At 41.2% G+C, this 23,785-nt stretch overlaps 1 non-coding gene across 1 annotated transcript; it reads left to right on the top strand.

Moving 5' to 3' along the window:
- The first annotated feature begins 22,194 nt into the window (after positions 1-22,194).
- Positions 22,195-22,301, top strand: LOC111740009. Its single transcript, XR_002780444.1, has one exon. It is a non-coding gene; the product is annotated as a U6 spliceosomal RNA (small nuclear RNA).
- The last annotated feature ends 1,484 nt before the right edge of the window (positions 22,302-23,785 follow it).

Raw genomic sequence — 23,785 nt, forward strand, 5'->3', positions numbered from 1 at the left:
TGTGGAGAGAGGCTCCTGAGGATGAGAGGCCATTCTGGGTGTTCCCACCTCAGCTAAACTCCCAGCTGAGTGAAATTTACACGAGTATCCTCAGCTACACCACACAGAGCGGAGGAACCACCCAGCTGGTCCCAATAAACCCAGAGATTCATGAAAAATAAATCAGGGTTTCAGGCCACTAGGTTTTGGGAGAGTTTGTTACACAGCAATAGATAACTGAGATGGGTTACTTGTGATTTACAGTAAAATGGTGGTCATATCTGAATGGTAAGATTACAGGTGATTTTTTTTCTATCATTTCTATGGGTGAGAGCACTTAAAAATTGAACAATAGAAGAATACTGTGGTTTATTTTTACTGGTATTATGAGTAGAATATTCCTTATAAGAACTTTTAATATTTCATTCATTCTGCAACTGTTTAATGAGTACCATCAATGTTTAGCTAATAGTTTAGCATTGTGGTTAAATGTAAGGTTTGGCAGACAGGCTTGGTTTGAATTATTGCCCTGCTACCTACCAGATCTATGTCAAAGTACTTCTCTAATCCTTAGTTTCTTCATATGTAAATGGAACTAATAGCAGTACTTGTCTTGTGGTGAGGATTAAATAATTCACATAAAGTGCTTGGAACATATTAAGTAGTCAGTAAAGTTACTTGTTACCAGTAACCACATGAGAAGGGGGATTTGGGGCCAGATACTATGCTGGGTGCTAGGAATTCAACAATGAACAAGAAAAATAGCCTCTGCCTTCCCAGAGCAGACAGATAAGGTAAGCAGACAAAGAAGATAGACAAACAAGGTGGTAACTGCTAGGATTTTTTTAAAAAAAGTTTTATGGAGACATGCAGCACTGACAAGGAGAAGAAAACCAGGGGGTTCAGAAAATTTCTTGGAAGAAAACATTACCACAACCTTAAACATTATATTTGCTGTGAATTATTTGGTTCCGCCACTAGAATGTAAATTGCATGAAGACAGGGACATTGTGCATTGTGTTTAGTTTTATATAACATTAAAATTTAAAATTTATCGTCACCCAAGAGCCACATATGGTAATGTACAAATTTAAGGTAGTTTAGTGGTAGAGAAGATGAAGCCTCATCAAAAGCTGGACATTTTAATTTGCCCTGGAAACTTCTTTGCACTCAGGCTTGCGGGCCCTTTCCAACTCCTGTATGTCTAGTTCCTTTTACACTTAGGTTATACTTTATCATTATCTTGGGTTCCAAGGTCCACAGTCATTTGGCATTAATGGGAGTGGAACTTTGTAAAAATAGAGCACTGTTTTGTTAAAGGCTTGCTTGCCTTTTGCCTGTTTTACTATTTATTATTCAACATAGCAATCATCTGCCACGTACTCATTGACAGTTCTGGGATTTTCCCAATAATTACTTCATGTGTCTGTGGTTCATCCCCTTGCCGAAACTCTGAGCTTCTCATGAGAAGAAACTATGTTCTGGTTCCTTTATATACTTCCTTTATATCCTTTAAGGTGCCTATCATAATGCTGGGTGAGAACATGTGTCAACATTTTTCTACATGTATCACATCTGACAGTGTCTTCTCCATTCCTGGTTGCAGAGATAGTTCATAAAGGCGAACTACCATGCATGCAAGGATAAATTCACCCTTTCCAGTGTTAGGATTTTGGGTGTGCATGGGGCCAGAGCTCACTGCTACAATGATCCACACCTTATTCAAGAGTATGCGGTAGTCATCAGGAACACAGGCTCTCTAACCAGACTGTCATTGTTTGATCCTGGTTTGGCCCTCACTATCTGACCCAACTGACTGGCTATTAACTAAAGTGTTTGTGCCTCAATTTCTTCATCTGTATGGTCAAGGGGTCAATAACAATAGCTACCTGTGAGGGACACGGAAATGTGCTACCAAGATGCCCGGCTGGTGGGAATGCTTTTGGCCTACAGCCTTCAGCTAACGGCCTCTTTGGGGGCTGCCCACGCAGAGAGCAGCCTGACCCAAGATCATGCCTGCCCACGACGCCCACATCTAATGACTTACCGAGGTGGAAGGAGGTATAAAGGCTTGGTCACTTTGGTCTAACATAAGACAGCTCAGATGGATTGTTTTGGTCCCAGAGCTCCCCATGGGATTGGCTGAGGCTGCTGTTGAGCCCGCATTGTGGCTCAATTCTCTCCATCCAACTTTGCTTCCTTCCCCACCCTTCCATGCATGTTGATCCCAGAGGCTCTTCATAATGAATATCCTGCACCCTAAACTTTGTCTCAGAATCTGCGTCCTGTTCAACACTACCTGCAATGCTGCCTCATGGGGTTACTGTGTGTATTGAATGACGTGATGATACATGATAAAGAATGTGGAACAGTGCCTGGTATGCATCAAGTAAATATTGGCTATAATAATTATTACCTAATTTTTGTCCCTACCCTCTTACTTCCCTGCTGAGAGAAGACTCAATTATTTATCCAACTATTATTGAGCTACTGTGATGTACTGAGTTTTGTTCTAGACCCTGAGGATGCAAAAGAAAAGCACAGATCTTACTGTTAAGGAGCTCGTTTTCTAAAGCAGCAGTCCCCAACTTTTTTGGCACCAGGGGCCAGTGCTCCTATGAGAATCTAATGCCTATTTATCTGGGGTGTAGCTGAGGCAGTACTGGGGAGTGGCTGCAAATACTTTTTACACTTTAATGAGGTTTAGAAACTATGGTTTGAGTCAGGGGTTGAGCACCTATTTGCTGTGAGTATAGTTTTGGACAAGCCACATGTGTTATTTTGCATACCTCAGGAAGCAGATACTGGGGTGAAGTCAGAAACGCAATATGTTTGTTGTGGGTGATGCCTGTGAATGACAAATGGGGAGGAAAGAGAGTTAGGGCGAGCCTGGGATTGTGATGTGGATCTGACAGGATGCAGCCAGCCTGGGACTTGGGAGGACAGATTGCCCATTGGAAGAGTGACATGTGGTTTGAAGTGGTCAGGCCTAGCACACCGGGTGCTTGGTTGCTGGCTCAAGGTTATTCAGGAAGAGTGTGGCTTCAGCTGGAATGCCAAAGTGGCTCCTGAAGGGGCTGTAGCTGAAAGCTGACAGCTACTTCCACTCCCCTCCTCTGAAGGGACGTCGGTGTGGTGCACTTTCTCTGAGAACTAGTTTTTAATCTGAAAAGGGGAGATACTGAGAACTGCAAAACCTTTTGGCAAGAACACTCTATACAAACTCCTGCACTAAGAGACTTGACATAACTTTTACACAGCTTCTAGCAGCCTCAGGCGGAATCCCTGGGACAACCCGAGATTCCTGTCTGGAGAAGCTGAGGGCTGTGAACAGAAGTCACTGTTTGTTGTATAGGCAACACCTGACCTCTCTTTCCTAGGGCGTTTACTAAAAAGGGCTTACAATTGTGAAAGCTTTTTCTGTCCCTTATAGTCGTATATGTATTTCCTATAACTCAGAAGTATCTTTCTCGGGATCTGAAAGCCATTCCTTTGAAATATAATCGTTGGGAAGATAGGGCCTCTGTCTCCCAGTCTTCGTGGGAAGATAGAATCCTAACTTTCGTAATTGCCAGCTAGTAGACACAGCTGGCCTGTCACATTTGTATTCGCCAACTCTCTGTAATTTTTCACTGAGCCTTCACTTGCCCACCCTTCATCCTCATTCTCCCTTTAAAACATCCAAATCAGAATGGAGCTTAGCTCTTTTCCCCTCCTGGTCTTTGACAATGCTAAGATCTGCCTTTCCTACCTCCCAGGGCTATGAGGGCTGAACAAGTTAATGGAGAAAATAAAAGCTTTTTACAAATATGACTGGTTGTCAGTGTGAAGGCATTGCATGTATTTTCCTGAGAGAGGGTTTTGAAAAATATATCAAAATATTTTTTCTATTATAGTGCCTTTCTAAAAACGTAAACAGTATAGAGAAGGTGGATAATGCCTACAATGCTACCCCTTGGAGATACTACTGTCAACAGAATGATATTTATCATTTCATTCTTTTTATACAAGTATAAACTCCTTTTTTAAAAAAATATTTGTGATCCTACTCTATACACTCTTCTACAATCTACTCTTCTCAATTAACAATATATTGGAGTATATTCCGTGTCCACTGATGTGGATCTACTTTATGTAGAGTATTTCATTGAATACTTACGTAGTAATTTAAGATCCCCTTCTAATGAATGCTTACATTGTTTCCAATTGTTTAGTATTTTTTTTCCCCCTCTTTAATCCCCCACCTTCACCCCTGACCTATGGATGTGGCTGTTTTCCCTTTAAGAACTGGACCTCTGAAAGCAGAGTGTCTTCTCCCACACACTCATGGTGTGCACCCGGAGTACTTGGGGAGCCTGGCGCACCTGACCTACCCCTGGCGCACCTGGTACTTGGCCAACTGGGCCTACTCAGCGCACCTGGGGTATGGTCTGTGGCTCCACCTGGGGTGTGATCCCAGGACTTCCTGCATGTAAAGCAGACATATTAACCACTACACTATGGAGCCACCACCACCAATTGTTCAGTATTTCTAATCAAAGCATCAATAAACATTTTTCGTACATACACCTGCTTACCCATGCAATAATTTCTTTGGGATATATTTCTACAAGTGAAATTCCTGGGTCTATTCTAAGAGACTACACATTGAAAATTTATGTATTGTTTACCTGCTCTCCTGAAAGATTATGTGGATTTACAGTCCCATCAATAATGCATGGCAGTGACAGTTTCTTTATTTCTCTGCACCAGAGGATTTTGATGGGGATGGGGGAGAAGGGCTCAGAAAAGGCAAATGGGATCATTAAATTTCTAAAGGGCTCAGAGGAAGGCATCACCGCAGAGGATGAGGGGAAGCATAAAACCCAAAAGCTGGGCTTGGAAAGTAATCTGCTTCCTTCCATTTGGGTCAGGCCCACTCATCCTAAGCCACCAAGCTGTTGGAACTCCTCTTCATAGGATGTGGCAGGCAAGCAGCTGCAGCAGCTCCCCTTGGCCTGGGCAGGCAAAAGCCTTTCTGCACAATGTTGGAAAAAGCCCTGCCTGCAGCTATGCCTGCCTGGCCCTAGCTCTTGTCCTATCTTGCACATTAAAGAGGAGCAAGGTTGACGTGTCTCATGAAGAAAAGGTGTTCAAAGGCTAAACAACCTGCCAACTCTCAGCAATGGTGCTATGCCTGAACTTGGGGCCTGGCTCTAGGAGCAGACATTTATTTTGGTTGCTTCAAGGAAAGCTTTCATACTATTTTTGGGTGGGGCATCAGGGTGGGGAAGGAGGTGAGGATGACGGGGAGTCATGTTTTACTGTCTCTGTTCCCGTGTTGTACAATGTTGTACAAACTTCCCTTTCCTGCTTTCTTTTTTCTTATTAATTTTTCTTAAATTGAAAAGATTTGAGTGTATAACTCTTATCTTAAATTTAAAATCCAAATCTAAAGCTCATCCATTATGTATTCATTCTGATGCCACAAATGTCTCCATGATATACATCACCTGCCAGTTGTTGTCGCAGGGGTTTGTATATTTCACATAACTTCAGAGAGCTAGTCTCTTTTTCCTTTGCATCTTACACTAAGCAGCTTTAGGACACAATGGCACAGCTGCTGAACAGCTGTTGCCTGGATTTAGGGCAGGAGCCCTGTCTAAAGTCCAGTGACATAACTACTTTATGTAGTTTCCAGGACGCTGAGTTCTGGGAACAGACAGGGCTGCTCAAGCAAGAAGTGAAATGACCCTATAAGAAGTGCTTCTCTATTGTCTGGGCATGGAGAGAATGTGTGTTTGCTTTCCCAGGGTCGGCCACTGCAGGTTCTCAAGACAGCTTTCCCTACCCTTCTCAGTGCTGTTAGAAGAACATGAAAAAAAAAAAAATGGCACAGAGGGAACCAGACTTAATTATCCATTTCCTCAAATCAACAGAATCCACTAGTCCTGGTTTGTTTAAATCAACCAGATTGTCCACTTTGAAGGGCAAATAACCTACCATAGCCAAGCCATGCAATTATACTCAATAGATATTTGTTATTTTATCAACTTGCAGAAGCTAGTGAGGGCCTCAACATACTAAAGAGGGAAGCTGCCTGGACATTAGAGCAGAGCTGACGGTTACAACACTTTCATGGGGTCACCAGAATTTAAGGTCAGAACCTCAGCTCTGCAGGCCCAGAGCTAGAGCCTAACACATGGAGTAGAACAGTCTTTCAGTGGGTGGAAGTGGGGGTACCAACTAATTAATTTATATTGGAGGATTTCCCTTCCTTGGATCCAGAATGTTAATGTCGGCCATCAAAATCATGCCCTTCCTGCTAGTAGAATAGATGGAAAACGAATTGTAATCAAAGAGTCCAAGCTTAGAATGGACTGAGAATAAAAAGTTGGTTTGGTTCTGTGCATCATCCCATCTAGACCAGATGAAATATGGTACATCAGCTTGCTCCCAAACAGCTTTCTCCAGTTAATGTAATGGGACTTAGTTTGTCTTGGTTGATTGTTTGTTTGTTTTTGACTCTCCTCAGTCATTCATTTCCATCACTATAACAGAGAGTTAATATCATGCATTACGTTTTGATCTGATTATACTAGAGAAGACTGTAATTTCCCTATAGGAACTTTATATCTTTTCTCAAAGTCCTGAGGGCCCCTAAGAATCATTTCAAAACCTAGTCTGCCATTTCACATTCTGGAAGTGCTTTAGTATTAAGTCTTGGGAATTTGGTAGTACTATTTTCCCAGTAGACTTTATAGTGTATTTATAGAATTGTAATTTTAAAGATAGTTCAGTATTTCCATATACATCAAACTTTTTAAAGTACTAAATGTAGAAGACACAAAGATAGATGTGCATACTGGTTTTCTTCCTTTACTGACAGCAAAGACAGAAAAAAATAAAGGCCTCAGGAAGAAGGAACACAAAGGACAGACAGGAATGTAAAAAAATCCTGTGGAGGGGGAAGCAAGAGGGAAGAAAAGGAAGCTGCAGAGGACAAAAGATGAAAAAAGGGGTGTGGTGGGGATTAAATATGGAAAGAGAAGAATTAGTTGTGGAAAACAGGGAGATGAGGCAAATTCAGTGTGGAACAGCTGTTCGGAAGAGCCTGGACAGAGAGTAAGAAATTTTGAGTTTTAGTTCTATATCTGTCAAAGCTGACTGCTCTGGAGCAAATTTTTCCTCTTTATAAAATGAGTATGTTGTGCTAAGTGACTTTCTGAGGTCCATTGCAGCTTTGCCATTCTCATTCCAAAATTTAGAGGAAAACTGAAAGCAACCCAAGACACTTGTCTTCTGGGAAAGCATTTCCTAAATCCTAGACTAGAGGACTATCATTATTTCTAGTTATAATCTTTTTAAAGATTACATCTAGTCTGTAATCCAGTCAAGTCTCTTTTAAGTTTTGGATTACATCCAGTCAGGTCTGTCCTGAGCTTTGTTATGTTAATTTTTACCTAAAAGGAGAGAACTGATAAATGATCGTATTAATAATCATGGTGGGAAATGGAATTAGAAACATTAATGAATGGGAATGAGCACATTCAGCATAATTACAATCTGAAACCAAGACAAGGATGACAACCTTAACACAGACATACTTGGGAAGGTGCTACAAGTTTCTGTGCAGAAATAGTCACCTTATTTTTCAAGCCCTCATGAGAGGGAAGCCATCTTAGGAAGGCAGTCTTATCAGCAGAGGGGATCTGAAGGTGGCACCAGACAGTGACAAGCAGCATAAATTGACAGAAAATAAGCCACATACATGTTTAATATCCAGTGCATTAGAGAAGCTATGCTGGTCTGAAAATCTCTGGAGTTGTGTCTCATGGAGGATGGAAAGCTTAAAATATTTAGGTTGGAGAAAAGCTCTGATGAGGGATTCATTCTACACTTGGCTTACATCTCATCTCTTCTGACTTTTTTTCTAGCTTCATTTAACTTAAAAACTGCTACCATGAGCTTCTTGGGAGAGTGCCTGTGTCTTCTTCATTGTTGCATACCCAGCACTTACTGGACTCTCGTCACACATAGGTGCTTAATAAATGAAGACTGAATGAATAAATAAACAAATGAAGCTACTTGCAATTTCCTCAGAAGAAATTATGCTCTAGAACTAATGCTATTTCAAAGACAGTAAGATTGTATAAGAAGTAAAATGTGCTGGCTGGAAAATTACTGCTTGGCTATTGCCCATGGGAACATAGGCTATCACCCATGGGAACTTAACATTCTAACAATAAGCTCTCTGCTTCTGTACCCCCCCCAACCCCCCCACCCCCCTTGCACAACCGACCTGTGAGTTGATGGTTAGTAAATAGAAGAAAAATAGACTTTTGTGTTCAGGCAGAATGAGGAATGGGGTTTAGGGCTTAAAAACCCTGTACCTCTACATTTCGGGGCTGCTCAATTTGGGGTCTGCATACCCCTGGCAGACCCAACTGGCTGAATAAAGAGTGTGTTTCCTATAACTCACTGGTTTCTGGTGGTCCGTGTGTCCATCGGGAGCTGGCAGCTACAGCAAAAGGGAGTGGCAGTGAGGCTTATTGAAATCGTAAAGTCAGTTCAGAATGGAAGAAAGCAGACGTTTGGAGAATGTACCTTAAAGAAAAACTAAACGAGCAAACAAATGAAGAAAAAAGAAAACAGAATGTATTCTGAGCCCCAAGGTGGGGAAAACAGGGCCTGACTATAGCATTTTATGTTGGAGTCAACATGGCTAAGAAAGCATAAACCAACAGAACAGGCATGATTTGAATGGAGACAGAACAGGAGTCGGAACATCAGAGATCAGCTTTGTCAGTGTTTACTAGTGAAAGCCAAGGGCATGGATACCCTTTCTGAAATAAGAAAGAAAAACACCCAGATTAGGAGTATCCTTACAGTGAAAATGCATTAGTCAGAGTAGCCTAGCTTGTTGTGATCCTATATTCTTTTAGCACAAATATTTGCTTTCCATGGAGATTTCCTTACAGGGAACAGTTAGGCTGATGAAGCCTTTTGATGTAAATTTAGCTCCTCTAGGAAGCAGATGCTGAGACGGGGTTTGGGGTTCCTTGGTTTTTTTGGGGATGGAGTTGGGTAATGGCCGTGAAAGATAAAAGGGGAAGAAACAGGATTGGGGAGGAAAAGTCTTCAGACCACAACGCAGATCTGACATCTGTAATAGGAAAGGGGAAAGAAGCAGAATTGGGCAAGGAGAGCTTCAGACCGTGCTGAGGAACACTATTCAGAAGTGAAAATGGACTGTTTTGAGTTTTCTCATCTGTATCAGTCAGTGTTCTCAGGGAAACAGATGATATACTCAAATTAGGATAATTTGAAGGGGGTTTAATGAAAGGACTATTTTCAAAGGTGAAGGTAAGGTGTAGGAAAAGCACAAGGGATAGTGTAGTGAGCCAGAGCTAGAAACAGCAAAGCTGTAACCAAATTAGGCCCAAAGAGATGAAAGGAGGATATGCTTGCTGGAACCCAAAAGGAGAGAGTTGTGTAGAAAATTTGAGAGAGGATCTGTGACTTTTGTTGAGGGGGCATAGCTCACCTGAGGGTGGGAATTAGGGGAATAAATATCCCGATTTCACAGTCCTCCCTCCTTTCAAACTCTGTAAGGGATCCCCATTTGGCTCAAATCAGAAGCCAGAGAACAGAAAGCCCTGTCAATGTGGTCCATCAATCTGTTTCTGGATAGAAAGCACAGTGAGAAGAGCCGAGGTTGGATCTGAAGGACAAAGAGAAGATACCCTGTCCTTTCTTTTGTTTATCCCTTTGCAGAGATGGTGCTGAACATCTCTAGGATGAAGACAAGGAGAGAGAGATAAAGAAACTGGGTCTGGATCACCTGCGGATGGTGTAACTTGTTCCTCAAAAATTGAGAGATTCTGAAAACACAAATAAGTAAAAACTTCAGGCTTTCAAGAAAGGCTTGGATTCAGCAGGTTGTCCCAGATGGTGCTGATGAGGGTGTTGGGAAATGTACCTATGGCTGGTATTGAAGGAAGAAGAATTTTCATTTCTAGGTAAGTAATTATTTAATCCAAGAGCTAATATAATAGAAATATATACAGAAATGAGTTTTTAAGTATTTAAGGAAAAGGAAAATGGGACCAAATAGGAAGAAGTGGGAGAGTGGTTACTTAATGAGGGAAACAAAGCTTTTTAGAAATCTTCAGTTTATGACTCATTACCTAGAAGTTTGTCACATGGGTGGTGGGCAACCCTAACTCTGAGGGAGTCTGGGGATGTAAGTGTTTCTACCTGGCATATTGATTGTCTGAACCAAGTCAGGTTTCTGGTAGAAGACAGAAAAGGCAGGCACTAACAGTGTCTACCATCTTACAGAAAAACTAAGACTTAGAGATGTGAAGGAATCTATGCCCAGATTCACATTTAGTAAGTGATGGAGCTGGGGTTCAAATTCTGCTCTTTTTGATTCCAAAGCAAATGCTCTTGTCCAGTGGGCTATAGAGCTGTACTAGAAGGTTGGTTCTGGCTTCGTGACATGTAGCATGAGCGAACTGGCACTTATTAGATACTTAGTAGGTATTTATTAGATACTGGTATTTTCAGAGCTGAGTTGATTGAGAAGGGAAGGTTTTAGTGGTGAGATGCCCATTTGGAAGAATGTACAAGGGGCCAACATAAGAATGAAATGCCAGGCACCAACTTTATTGTGAGGAGCACGCTTCTGTGCTAGGGGACTGCATGGGTTCCACACATGTCAGAGAACACGAGTGGCATTCTGCCACACATGCATGATACAATAAGCTGAATCGTGCTTACATGAGCTGGACGCAGGTTACCTATTACATTTATGTAACATTCTAAATCTGGGATTTTATTCCTAGCCACGAGCCTGGATCACAGCCAGGTCTGGGGCCCACGGGTATTTACTAAAAGACTGGTATTTATTCTGTAGGTAATGGTGACTTTGGACATAAGGAGAAGGAAAAACAAAATGTTTTTAGGAGCTGAATTATTCTCATCTGGAGTCAGAAACACTGGATATTAGTCTCAGTTTTGCCACTGACTTATGACTTAGAAAAGTCACTTTCTGTATGACATTTTCTTACTGTTTAAAAAATGGAAATAATAATACTTTCTTAAAACTCACAGATGATATTAAATGTAATGATGATGTTAACAAATGTTCTAATATCCATAGGTAAAGTATTTTAAGAAAAAGTCTAAGATGTGTCACACCAGCATTTTTGACCATGATGCTCATCAAGAACATTCCAGGGCAGAACATCACTCCTATTGGATAAAGTAACTGTGGGATTAAATACTACCAAAATTCAAGAGCCCAGAAAAATTACCATTAGCAACATGAGCCACAGAGAATAATAATGCTTTTTCTTCCTTTTTTTTTTTTATTTTTATTTTGAAAGAAACCTTTGCCTTTTCTGAGCTCTTGGGCCTGAAGCAGGCCTGCAGAGAGGATCCAGTGAGGAGATGAGCTGATGCAGAGATCACTGCAGGGCATCTCTTCAAACATATGGTGTTCTGAGGATGCTCTGTGGAATTCCAAATCTGCCACCGTTAGTCTCATCAAAGAGAAAATGTGAAAAATGCAACTGGCAGCGGCTATTGTGATATGCAATACAGTAGGAATTGGTACTGAAAATCGTGGGAGACTCATGGTAACAGATCCATAGTATTTTATTGCTGGTAGCAACCCAGCTTCAAAAAACACCTCAGTTTGTAGGTTTTCATTTAAAAATGCACAAATGCTCCCTTTTAAAATGCTTAACATGAGAAAATGTATTCAGGGTAGCTGCTGAGATGATCTAGAAATACAGGTTGCCTGTGCTTGAATTCTGAATTCTAACTGCACTTTGAGAAAGTTACTTCATCTTTCTGATCTATTTTCTCATCTGTAAAATGGGATAGTAATAGAAGCTTTTTTGGGTTATTTTAGTGAGACAAGATAACTCACATAAAGCTGATGCAGGACAGGGCGAATCCCCCTGGTAGGGATTCAAGTCTGGAGGTAAGAGAGGCGGCAAAGGTCCTGACCATGTGTGGGAGAGAATTCAAGGGCATGATGGAGTTAGAATCAAAAGGAGAGTTTATTAGGGAGGGAATAACACTCCATAGACAGAAACGTGATCTTCTCTCGGAGGCAGAGAATGAGAGAGACCCCAAGTGTTCAAGGAATTCAGTTTATATCTGCATTCCTTTCCTGCGATGGGTATGCAGTGTTAAGGGCATGGGGAAGTAGTTGTTGGTAATCTCAGCAGGAATTTTCTGGTAGGTCCCCACGGAATCTTCAGCCAGGTTCCGTGCCTAGCAGCACGCAGCAGGCTCTGAATACAATTTAGTTTATTTCGTTCTCATTTCCTATTTCAAAGCCTCTTCTCTATTTCAAAGTCCTTAGCACACAGTATGTACTCCATAAATTCTAGCCCTTATATTAGATGTGTTTATAAACTATAAGAATTATACAGCCACACTTTCTGTATTCAGAGAGGCATTAATCTTCTCACATGCCCACCTATCCTCTTCTGTGTTGGAGACATAATGGAAGGAGGTGGCTTGACAGATGAAAATACCCAAAAATTGGAGTCAGGTAGACCAGATTTCGTGTCCTGCTCTGCCTCTTCTAACATTGTACCCTTCATGGAGTCACTTTACCTCTCTGAACCCCAATTTCTTCTTTGTGTAACTAAGAAATGCACCTTTCTTCTTGGATCCTTGTTTTTGGCAGCCCAGGATCAACCTTGATGTAAATTCAAAACTTTCATTAATTTCCACAAGAAATCCATTCACACTGAGTGTATCGTGATTTCTTTTTACATTCTTACTATGTAATTCGTAGGAAGGTATCACATAGACTAACCACAACTTCACTTGAAAAATTTCCGTTGGATTTATCTCTTCTCTCAATCCTTTCTTTCTGGTGCTCAGATATTGTCTTCCTCTTCCTCTTATACTTACCCCAAGAATGAATTCAATTTCATTCTCCTTCCCTTTTCTCTTTTGTCATCCAGAGGAAGGTGCTTCTTCTGCAAGAAACCTGGGTGCCAGTCTATTGTTCTCTTCTTTATCACAACTGGCTTATCGAAGTATTTTTCCTTAGAACCAATTTTCTTACCAGCTGTGAAGAAGATCCTTTTTTTCTCGGATCATTTTTCTTGAACTTCTTAATCTTTAGAATGTAGTCAGGAATTCTTTCCTTGGAGAGAAACTGCTGGACACTTTCCACCTGCTCTTCCAGTCCTTCCTCTCCCAACCCCTCCCTGCCCTGCCCAGTGCCCTGGAGGTTGCCCTCTGGCTTCTGTTTGGTTTGTTCATTGAGAGGCAATGTCAGGAGATTGGAGGATGGAGGAAAGTGATTTTTTTTTTATTCCCTCAGCTTCCATCATGCCAGGTCAGTGCAGACTGGATGCATGTCTACTGAAGGCCACACCTCCTGTCAGGTGGTCCTTCCCTTGCAGTGACTCTCTGGGTTCTGGGAGACACACTCTCTCCTTGCACCTTCAGGTTCCTGCTATAACTGGCCTCAGGGATGCTTCATATTTTTCCTCTGGGTTTTCCTTACATTGTATACACACCTTTATAAAGAGTCCCTGTATTAAACTGTCCTCGATTATACCATGCGAGTGTACATTTTGTTTCTAGATACAGCAACCTAGCCATTTATTCATCCCTTCACTCCTTCATTCCCTCAAAAATTGTGGTTGAGTAACCATATCAGGCCAGGAAATATTCTAGAGACTGGGACACAAAGGTGAATAAAAAGATGTATTTTCTATGAGCTCAGCTTTGGTGAAAGAAACAGACAAGTTAACAGATGGTGACAGTGGAGTTGTGATAAGAGACGTATTAACATTTTTGTTCTGAGAGGATGTGAGCGAGGTTCTTAACTCACTTCGGGGAGTTTAGCAGAGAAATGCTTTACCATCTTTGAAGGATGAGTGGGCATTAGCCAGGTGGATGGGGAGGGCGAAAAAGAGAGGAGGATGAACTAAAGGAGGAGACAGTGTTGGAAAAACGTTAGAAGAAGGACGAACTGAAGTGGGGCAGAATACAGATGACACCTGAGTGATTGATGAAAGACTGGATCTGTCAGCGAATGACCTGACCTCTCTCTCTCTCTTCCCATGGCAAGAATTGTGTTTAAATCCTGAACATGATGGGAATCCAGAGAATGGTTTTGTGTTTTAGAAAGATCTCTCTGGATGCAGTGTGGAAAATGGTCTGGAGAGTGGGACCCTGAAGGTACTAAAGATATTTGGGAGTGTAGAGCAAAGGAATAGGTGAGAAAGAAATAAGGGCTTAAACTAGGGTAGTGGCGGAGTAGATGCTGAGGCAGGAGGGACTCAAGAGAAAGTCTACTTGGGTAGGCTTTTTACAGAATTACTTGCGGCTGCTTTCTTGTTTTTTGGCAGGAGATATAGAAATATAGGCAAGGCAAGGAATTGAAAAGTTCTAGGTCTATTTATATTCTAAAATACGCTTGTACATTCTGCAGTTCACAGTCATATTAAAAGATCAATTAAATACTTTGATACATCTGTGTATGTGATACCACCAGCCCTATCCAAGTAATGAGTTACAGGGTAACAATTCCAGCTTCCAAAGGGCAGACCACCCCACACAGTTCTTTCAGCTGTGCTGGCATGAATGGTGTTCCCCTGGCTGTCTTTGTTCTTCAAAGATCCAGGCAGACATCAGAATGCAGTGTGAGGGTCAGTTAGTTCTGGTGAATTAGTCCTATTCAGAATATGAGTTAAGAGCTCTTTCTCTGTCATCGTAGTGTGAGCTGCTGACTCTTCTTCACCATATCTTCTCCAAGACCATCAGGGTCAGGTGGCTCCTGGCCAAGAAACAAAAGCAGAATTGGCCAATGGATTTAGATGGAAACTGGTAATAAAATCAGGCACAACTCCAAAAGGAGACATTGGAGAAGAATCAAGTGGGTCTGTGATGACTCGCGCATGAGATGGAACACATATTGATGCGGTAACCAGGTTGCTTGGATCTCACCGAAGCACTGAAAAGATCACTACCATCTGGACAGTTGGGTGTGTTTTATTGGGAAATTATTAGAAAAATGATTTTCCTCTTTGTTAATGTTTCAGCACTAGTAGGTTGGTTCAATAATAAATATGTGAGGCCTTAAAAGAAGAATATGAGTGAAGAAAGCTAAAACTGGAATTGTTCTTTACACAAACCCTGTTTCCCCTCCCTGTTTCCTCCTCCACCGACTCAAGTTTTGGGGTGGGGGTGGGGAAATAAGGCAGCAGACAAAAAGCATGGGTAGGATGAGGATTCTGCAGCAGTTTGCCTTGGCTCAAAAGTAGCAGAACTGAAATAAAGCTGTTGAAATAAAAATTGGAGTGCTTTCCCCACATCTCTCTATGCCTCCGTCCCTAAGGATAGCTCTTATGGCAAGAAGAGCATTTTTGTCTTTCTTCTCTCGTGGGTTTCAGGAATCTCTCATTGGAAAAAAGAAAAGTAGAGCCATGATAACTTGTTGCTGCCTCTGCCAGCCCAATACAGCTTTTCAAACTCACTTTATTGACAATTCCATTGTAGCACTAAGTGGTTAGGAACAGGGCCTTGAAATTTGAATAGCCTAGTTCAAATCTGGCTCCACCTCTTGCTAGATGTGTAACACGGGGAAAGTTGCTTAATTCTTCTGAATCTGAGTTTTTTAAATTCGTGAATGGGAATATCAATATTTATATCATGAGGGTCAAAGAGGGGATTAAGTGAGCCAAAGCATGTAGATTACCTGGCTCAGAATAGTGACTCAAAGAAGGGTAACTTTAAATTTGTGGACAGTAAATTAGAAATGTGGGGTGGTCAGATTAGGTGCCCAAGCTGAGCCTCTACTTCCGTGGTTGACAGCTACTCAGGCTGGGAGCAGTGTGAGCCTTCAAGAACACTGCCTCAGGCTGGGGTTGGCTTTTGCATGGAAGAATAATGATTAATTCTGGAATGTTGGCTGACTTCTTTACAGTGAAGATTGAACTAATTTTAAACTATACTATCTGATATTCGAGACTTCTGTCCAGGAAATCAACTAAGAAAAGACTGAGATAAGCATGCAAGGCGAGGGGCGTGGGGGTGGGTGATGGGGGAGAGCTTCTCTAATTTGATAAGCTTTACATTTACAGTGGTATTACATGACTTCTGGAGGAATGTTCTCACTGACTTTTGGGCGTGCACAAGCAAGTGCTGCCATTTCAACTGGCTGTCGGACAAGAATTTGGTATTGTTTCCAATTCATTCCTGCATTATTTACACATTTGCAATGCCACAGTAGGGCTGATCATTTCCCTTCTATAAGGTACCTCCGTTTTTGGACCTCCCAGCATGTTATGTCCTCTTCCTTCTTCCTTCCTTTCCGATAACAGAAGAGGCAATGCAATTGGCTGGCTAAAAGCAAGGATTCTAGAGCCAGAGGGCCCAGGTTTGAATCAAGCTCCAGTACTTATAGCTGTGTTACACCTTGGGCAATTGTTTATCCTCCTGTGGCTCAGATTCCTCACGTGGAATATAAAGACTAATAATAGGATTGTTGTGAGGATTAAATGAGTCAATATGTATAGCATGTAGAACAGATCTGAGTAATAGTAAGTGCTGTATGTTTGTGTCATGAACTATTTTAGACACTTTTCATATATATTATCAATCCTCACAACGATCTCATGAGTAAGCACTATTTTTATCTCTTTTTTACAGACGAGGAAAGTGAAGCGTAGAGAGGTTAACTAATGTGAGATCACATAGCTAGTAAACAATAGAGAATTAAACTCGTTTATCAACCTAAAAAGTCCACGTTCTTAACTACTGCTTATCCCATCTCCCATGTTGTTTTGTGTTTTTTTTTAATTGTTTTTTTTTTTTTTTTAACACACTGTTCTCAAGCATATCTGGTATTTTTTGTTGATGCTATCTATCTGGCTACCTTAGAAGAGGATTTCCTTTCATCTGACTGCAGATATGTGAATACTCAAGATGAAAGTGGATGGCTGGAAATAAAAAATTCCCAGAAAGCACTGGTAGCAATCACAGGAATAAATAAGTCAATTTGTTCCTGATTATCTACTGACATACTGCCTTAGACTTGATTACCTCTCAGCTCTATTTCAGCTGACATCTCAGTTCCCAGACTTACCTTTTCTCATCTATCCTTCAAGCTACTATGGAATTATCTAGCTAAACATGCTACGTCTCAAACTTTGGTCCTAAATTACCTCTAACAATGAAAAGTGCTTCCAGCAAGTGTGAGGGAGGCATAGTTTAAAGCATTCTGTTATAAGCATAGGATTTCTTTGAAGGTTCATATTGTATCTTAAAAATTCATGCAGATTTTGCGATTATTTCCTTTTTTCTTTTAAGTGAATGTTTTATTTAAGAATTACTTGGGATACATGGAAAAGTTACCGGGTTAGTAAAGAGAATTCCCTATTTTCTTTACCCAGTTTTCCTAATTGTTAACATCTTACATGCCTGTGTTACATTTGCCAAAACTAAATGATTCACAGTTATATGTTACTAAACTCCAACCTTTATTGGGATTTCACTATTTTTTCCACTAATATCTTTCCCTGTCTTTTCTTATTTTTCATGACCTTGATTAACTATTTTGAAGATTACTGGTCAGGATTTTGTAGAATGTTCCTCAACTTGCTTTTGTCTGATGTTTTTCCACATGATTAGATTGGGGCTATGGATTTTGAGGAAGAATACCGTGGAGTGAAGTGCTCATCTCATCACATCAGGGGGTACATAATAGCAACACAACTTTTCCCTGGTGATGTTAACCCAGATCACTTGTTTAAGGCAATGTTTTCCAGGTTTCTTCACTGTAAAATTATGATTTTTCCCTTTCCCCACTCTGTCCTTTAGAAGTGTGAGTCACTAGGTCCAGACCACATTCAAGGGGAGGTGCATTAACTCCACACCTTGGATGGGAGAGTGTGGACATATACTATTTGAAATTCTTCTGTAAGGAAGACTTGTCTCTTTCCTCCTATTTATTAAACAAATCATTTATTTATATCAATTTGGATTGGTATTTTCTTAACATAAAACAATGCTTTTTACCCCCCACATCCACAAGTGGAATTGACTTTCAAGAAACATGTGTATCCTGAGGATTCTCATACACCTAACATGAAGTTTGAGAAGCACAGACAAAATCCAAGTCCCCTAGGCCACATTCTTGTCTCCTTTGAATCATAGTCTTTAATAATACTTGTAAATGAAAGATTAATAACACACATAGATGAGTGATAAAGATCATTAGTGTTGTTTGAGGGTAAAGATGTTTGTCTCTACCACCAGTGTCTGACCAAATACAGGCATACTTCAGAGATATTGTGAGTTTGGTTCCAGACCACTGTAATAACACAAGTATCACAGTAATGTTAGCCTTAATCATTTTGCTAATTAACGCTAAACCTGTGAAGCACAATAAAACACAGTATGCCTGTAGCTACTCATATTTCTCCTTTTGAAATTCTTTAAAGCACTCTAAAAAGCTTCCATATTAAGACTAAGTGTTAGAGAGGAAGTTGATTCAGCCACTTTTCGAAGATGTCTCTGGACTATTCCCTCAAAGCATGTCTTTAACAATACAGAAGCCTTTACAAGGTAGAAAAAAGCAGGTGGAGAAGGTAGGCATCCAGAGGCTTGTTTTCACCTGCCGGAAATCAGAGACCAATTGTGGAGCCGAAATAGTTTCTAAGCATTCTCATTGGTCCGCACCCACGAAGAAGGCGGGGCTTCGAGTATAAAAGAGAAGGCTGTTGGGGGCTGTTGATTGCTCTGTTGCTGGGAGAGGCCTGGGGTATGTGGCAGTGGGTGATGTAGTCCAAAATTTTATAGGAATTCTGGCGCTAAAAAGTCTTCTGGTGGGTGGGTGGAAAGAACCAAACTTTTTGTAGACCTCAAGGGGAATCTTGGTTAGCTTACTTTAGAAGTGAAAGATGAACGAAAGAAAAAGAGAAAGAGCATCTAAGTAAAACAGATTAAGGAACTGGAAAGAAGAGAAGCTAGTGTTCTATGCAGACAAAAAATAGGAGGTCACTTAGCTTCTTGAAGTCATTTTATTAGGTACGTCTTCTCATCCTCGAAATACAGATAGATGAGAAACTTTTCTAACTGCTGTGGTTTCTAAAGGGAGTTCATTCTTGAGCTTAAGATTGAATTTTGAATTTTGAAAGTTCTCTCATGGTGAAATCTTAAGAAGTCACCTACTTTTTATCGATTTCCCTTTAACCTCTAGTATAAAACATACTTCAGCAAAATCACGCTTATAAATCTCCTTTAAAAGAAATACATAGGTTTAGAGCTTCTATGCTTAAAACTCAGTATCTTGCTTTCTTCACAAAGTGTCTCAATGGCTTCCTTCAAGCCTTCCACTGGAACCCTAAAATCTCTGTTGGAGAGAAACTCCTCTTTAGAGTAATGGCAGGAAGTGAGGAACAGCTAGCCCCTTTCTTCCCTATTTCAAGATTAAAGATTGAATCAGCTTGGGTGAAAACTGGGATAAAAGCATAGGCTTTTTGGATTAGACTTATTTGTGGGAAGGAAATGTCCTTTGTGATAATGAAGAGAACTGAAGTGAACTTCAAGCATCATGTAATATTTGAGCCCTCTTACCAGGGAGTTAAGTTCTTAACCATGTTCCTTTTGAAAGCAGCTCTTTGAAGACAACAGAAAACCTGAGGGCTTGAAGCCCACCTTCCCACCTAGATGTGGAAGTGGGGGGTGGAGGAAATTTATTACCTCACTTTGAGTTCCTCATTTGGTGTCATATTTGCTCACCTGAAAGCACTTCTCTGAAGATGAATAGGAGAAGCTTTTGCATTTGGGATAGCGAGGAAACTTAAGCTGGTCAGATGGTGGTTACCCAGAGCACTGAGGTTTGGGAGGCTTCCTTTAGCTTATCGAGACAAATGTCTGTCATAGGGAAAAGGGGTAATGTGGCATCTTTGTGACACTCAAGAGCATACCATGTGATGGGTATGTTTATTATCCGGACTATGATTTCATAAGTGCTATAGAGAAAATTGTGTCACAGTTCCTGTGTGTCAACTATATAAACAAAAGTTTTTCTCTTGTAAATCACACCTAAGTTTTTCTCTTGTAAATCACACCTAGTCAAACACCTAAGTCTACCTGCTTTAAGAAACCTGGAAAATGGAAAAAAAGTACAAGAGTAAGGACATGAACCTTCGTTCACCCTCATCCCCATCAATGGGGAGTTATTTGTTTACACGGTTCTTTGTAAAGAAGCAGGGTTCAAGGAGAAGAGCAAAGATACCCTGCTCAAGAGATGTGTGGTTTTTGGTTGCAATCTGTTTGACATAGAATTATTTGGCAGAAGAGATTTGGGATCTTGAGAGTCACTGCTAGTTAAAGGTTATAACTAGAATTGAGGTGTTGGGGCATGTGGTGTGAGAAGGTCCTGCAGGATGAAGCCCAGGGGCAGGGATGGGTGACTGTTTCTCCATGGCTGCCTAATGACACTGAAAAACAATTTTCGGATTACTCATCTTGTAGGGTTCTCACCTGTAACTGTTTCTTTACTGAGCAAAAATTCCAGGAATTCCAACAGTGGGTATACTGGTGACTTAATTGTCAACCAAGAAACCTAGTTAAATTTTGGTTTGAATTCTAAGATACTAAGTGCATGGTATGCTTTGTTTACTAACTCCCTTTCCATTTCTGTAAAGTTATTCAACCATAAAAACCAAGAAAAACAAAAAAGCCAACCTACATATACATCTTCAAATCTACAAAATACCCCAATGAATTATTGGGCAAAGAAAATATTCTACTGTATGGTCAGTATGTTGTAACTGCTAGCCCCCGAAAGACACACGGACCACCAGAAATCAGTGAGTTATAGGAAACACACTCTTTATTCAGCCAGCTGGGTCTGCCAGGGGTACGCAGACCCCAAATTAAGCAGCCCCGAAATGTAGAAGTAGAGTTTTTAAGCCCTAAATCCCATTCCTCATTCTGTCTTAACACAAGTCTATTTTTCTTCTATTTACTGTCGACCCACAGGTCGGGTGTGCAAGCGGGAGTACAGAAGCAGAAAGCTTATTGTTAGAATGTTATGTTCTTATGGGTGACAGCCTATGTTCCCATGGGCGATAGCCAAGCAGTAATTTTCCAGCCAGCACAAGTACTAATAGTGGAGGTACTGAAAAGTTTACCTTTCCCACCATAGAAATACTGGGCAAAACCATTGCTGTCTACTTCTACCCATCTAATCAATTAGGGGACTCAACTGCAGGAGAGTCCTATAAAACTGGTGGCTATAGGTGTTACTGCCTAGGCCTCTGGAGAACCACATGCTTCTAAATATCAAACTGTGTATGATGGGTTAGAAGACAAGTTCACAGGTAAAACCATAACTGGAAAGGTGGGAGAAAAGGTTGAATAAAAGCTTAATTGTAAACATTCTTTTAGAACAAGACATGGAAGAGTGTAGGATGCCCCTCTGCCAGTGGGAATCTTCTGCGTGGATTCTTTGAACTTCAGTATGAAGTGCTTTCTGCTTTCTGTCCATTGGGCACAATTCAACCTGAATCTCTTCTTACACTTTCTCAAAACTCGCCTGACCAGCTCTTGCTAGCTCAGACTGACTAATCCTTAGGGTGGCCTTCACTGAAATTCCTCAGCTGGGCTAAGGTAGTTGTGGGTTCGGCTCATTCTATAGGTTTCTGCTTAGAATCCAGTGTTCACCTAGAGCACGAAGGGCCTGTGGCTACTTTCTGGTTAGCCATGTATTACATTTCTTGGCAACAAATCTATCTAAAACTGTCCATGGTTGAAGACCACTATATCTTAATTTTTAACATGCCGCTCAGACAAATACTAAGCAATAAAAAGCGGGTAGTAGGAAAACTGTCGAAGGCGAGGCAATTCAGTGATAGAAACTGGAGCCAGGTGAACTAAAACCTTGCCTCTGGGAGAAGCTGTTCTTCAGAGACTTGTTGAAGTAGCTGTGATTATAACTCCCACCCCCACAAATCTACTTGTGGGTGGGCCAATATTACATGTAACTCAGGCCTGTGGCTTTTGGACCTCTCGTGGAATACTACATTGCGAAGTAAGAAAAGCCTGCTGTTGGAACAGCAGGAGAGAATGTATGCAGATCCCTTATTTCTAGCCTACTGCCTCAACGGGCCCAGAGAATATCCAAGGTACTTGGCAATGCAGTTTCAATACAACACTTCATCTTATTGAAAGATACTCATGCTTGCTTCGGCAGCACATATAGTAAAATTAGAACGATACGGAGTAGATAGGCATGGCCCCTGCACAAAGATGAAATGCAAATTCATAAAGTGTTCCATAGTAAAAAAAACAAACAAAAACCCATTAGTTGTCAAAATGAATCCCTGTTAAGGAAGGCACCTGAAGTTTGTATCTGGTTACAGCATTCTCTAAATTCTTAGGCTGCTTCTAGATAAACTCCTTATCGAGGCCTAATCACATTTCTTGTGGCAAACTTAAGCTTAAGTAGAATGGAACACTCTCAGTCTCATGACTTCCATGATGTCTATTTCAGTACTGTTAGATCTGAGACCTTCGATGGGATGGAGGTGAAGTTGGAGAAAGTGCTCTTACTGGGGAGCTCTGGCCTTCATTAACTCCAATGGCTGACATTTCTCCCTCTGAGGAACCAATCCTTTAGAAGCTTGTGTGTAAGAACTGAGGTAAACAGCTTATCCAGGTCAAGTAGTTTCCCCTCCCCTACCTCCCAAACTAGAGCCAGGGCCATAAGCCTGGTGACTGGAGCAAGTGACTGGCTGGTGGCAAACAGTTCTCTGAAACTTGCTTCATGTGAGATTGGTCTGAAGACGACTGTCAACACCCCTGGAAAGGAGGCCTTGTCCTCCTGTAGGAGATGCAACACAGCTAAAGGAAAAGACACCCATTGTGACTCAAGGTGCTTAATCAATGGCAATGCACAAATCACCACAGAAAAGGGTGAGGGAAAGCTGGCTGGGAATTTGAACTGTCTTCAAGTCTGGCTTTTTTTCTTTGAATTAACTTTGAAAATGATGCTGGAGTGGACTTCATATTTGGCCTAAACTTCCCATTATAATGCCCCATCCGTCTAAAACACATAGCAGAGTCTCTTCATGGTAGAAGTACTATGCCTCTTATTGTTACACTCATGGGCTCAGAGTGCTTTTTCAGTGATGTGCTATGTTAAGGAGTATAAACCTGCTTAAGTGACTGATTAGAACCTGAGATGATGCTGTGCCTGTGTAAAGCCCAATGTAAGTGAATATCACATTGAATTAAGTTTTCTCTAGAGAGTGGGTGGGGGGAATTCTCTTTACAACACAATTCCTCACTTAACTCTAGGTGAACTGATTCAGCCTGGCTTGGAATTCAGAACAGCTGGATTGACTTTTCACAGGTGTTTATATTCACTGGAGGCTTTGCCAGGGTGTAGCTTTTGTCTTGGGAGCAGGAAGGTAGAGAAGAAAGAAGGGTGTCTGCTCCTAAATCCTGCTTCAGAGACCTGTAGTGAGGCTGAAGGGCATGAGAGACTGAGGCCCAGACTCAAGCTGGGCTTCTGTGCAGGCCGAGGCGTGTGATGTAGAAAGGAAGTGAGGTGATAGTATTATTCTTTTAATAATCATAGTTAGGTTCTCACACGGTGAAATGGAGAGAATGCAGATCCCCTTGGTTCATTTAAAAGGTAAGAAGTTATAATAGTAGTACTTCCCTCAGGGATTTTTGGGCAGTTGACATTTACCTACAAGCAGTACCTAGACCAACTTTTCCTTAAGCTTATCTGGGGCCCAGATAGAACTTTGAGGCGCTTTGA

The sequence above is a fragment of the Pteropus vampyrus genome, unplaced genomic scaffold (genome assembly GCF_000151845.1).
Source record: "Pteropus vampyrus isolate Shadow unplaced genomic scaffold, Pvam_2.0 Scaffold56, whole genome shotgun sequence".
In the NCBI taxonomy this organism is placed as follows: domain Eukaryota; kingdom Metazoa; phylum Chordata; class Mammalia; order Chiroptera; family Pteropodidae; genus Pteropus; species Pteropus vampyrus.